Raw genomic sequence first — 2,186 nt, forward strand, 5'->3', positions numbered from 1 at the left:
AAAAAAATTATAAGTTAAACTCTTTCTCACTTATTGACAAAGGCAAATAAGAATCCAAATTAAGGATAGCTTCCACTGTAATTATCAATAGTAGCAGTGCATCAATTTTTGGACTTTGAATTTTCCTCACTCTCTCTTCCTTTTAGATCAAGAGTGATAAGGATCATTTCCAGTACTCCATTTCCTTATTCAATTTTTTTTTTTTTTTTTTTTTTAAAAAAAAAAATCTTTGGAGTTTGGATGCTTAATTTATAATGCTTTAGTCCTAACCCCACAAGGTTACAAGATGGAGCTTAACCTAACTCTCGGTTGAGAATGCCGGCGTTGATCTATACTTCGCATGTCTTTAGTACATAACAAGATAGGGGTTAGACAAAAGGCAACAAAACAAAATATGAATCAGAGAGGCTAGATAGCATTCCAAGGATCCTCCCCTTAAATTATTTCTGCTTCCACACACTTGCCCAAGCTGATATTAATTTATGTATGATCTTGATGTCATTATTGCCAAGAGCTATAGGTTTAGGCTTGAGCATGTCCAATTATTCCGCTAACTAACAAATATCTTCTACAATTGTGATTTTGTGATCTCTCTTTCTTTAGTGAGAAAAGCTCTCGACCATCAAGTGGCTATATTTTTAGCTACTTTCCTATATGAGGAGTCTGAAACCCAAACAAACCAATTATAAAACCGAGCTCTCTTAAGAAAACACGTACATGGCCTCCATTGTGGCGGACTCCCTTTAAAGCACATTATGGATTTCAAGAAGAAAATTATCACTGAGAGTGATAGTCTTCAAGAGTTCCAGTAGCGCCATAAGGTGCTGGTGTGTAGAGAGAGAGAAAGAGAGAGAGAGAGAGAGGAAGAGAGGGTTAATGGGTTTTCTTGCTCTAGTTTCTTCATCCGAGCTACTGAAGTCATGTCTTCCTGTCCTTTACACAAAACAAACGAGCCCACATAAACAAGTCGAATAAACATTTCAAATGTCCAAATGGAATATTTCTTCATGGCCATTCCAATATTGCTTCAGCCAACTACTAGTAGTGGGTCTTGGCTCTTGAGAGTGAATGTGGTTTTCCGAGGTTTGTGGGATTTTGGTGGTTGGAAGCTGAAGCCATGGCGTGTAGAGAGGGGGCCGGAGGGTAAAAAACTACTTCTAGTGTGAATTGAATTGTTTACACAAGAAGAAAAAAAATTATTTTGCCTATTCTGTTATTCAAGCGTTCCAAAGAGAGATAACAGGGATGAGAGAGATGGTGCTAGAAATGAAGCAACATGTATGTTTTTTTTTTTTTTTTTAATCCTTTTTTTTTTATATAATAATTATGTATATAAAGATATTAAATTCATTTAAAATATTAAAAAAAAAAAGAAGAAAAAAAAAAGGAATGGATTATTGAGATTTTGAATATAAAAATGAGACTACTTAGACATTAAAATATCGTTAACTTACACGAAATGATATTGTTTTGCTTGTTCTGCCTTAATTTCCTTCATCACTCGTACAGGTTAATAAAAATCATTGTCTTTTCCGTCTTCAAATAAGGAACAATTCTAATAATGATAGAAACAAGACTTGTATGCTCTTAATGAGGTCCATGGTCCAAGATGCCAGCCCTATCAATGCTTTATTTGGATTGAGATTTCAAATTACACGAAATGGCCACAGTTTTAGAGAGAACTTTGCATCAAGCCTGCTTGGTGGCGCGTGGGTGCTGATCGGATTCATTGGAGCAATGTTGAGGGGATTCTCCAATTTTTCTCCTTACCTGTAGAGGTTTTTCAAAGACTTTTGAAGTCAAGCAGGCAATAACACAGCAAGTGATACACATGTACTGATGGTTGAAAAGCCATGCAAACCGTAAGCCCAACGGTCAAGCCTTAGGGGGCATCCTACGAGCTTTTTGAGCCACCATGTTTGACCATGAAATTTGTCTGAAAGAAATTTCTGAGGAGGTTCAATTTTTCTGGTGCTAGAAAGAGAGTCTGGGAGATTTTCAAAGCAAAGCGGATTGGGACAATATTGATTGAGCTTCGTGGACTGCCCACAGATTTTGCTACTCCTTAGACTTTTCCTGATTGCCATTCTCTCTATCTTCCTCTACATTTATTGAAGCAAATCCTTTTATACTTCTTATCCACCAGTGGTTTTTGGTCCTCACCCTTCTGAACCCACCATTAATTT

Source organism: Corylus avellana, chromosome ca9 (genome assembly GCF_901000735.1).
Source record: "Corylus avellana chromosome ca9, CavTom2PMs-1.0".
Taxonomy (NCBI): Eukaryota; Viridiplantae; Streptophyta; class Magnoliopsida; order Fagales; family Betulaceae; genus Corylus; species Corylus avellana.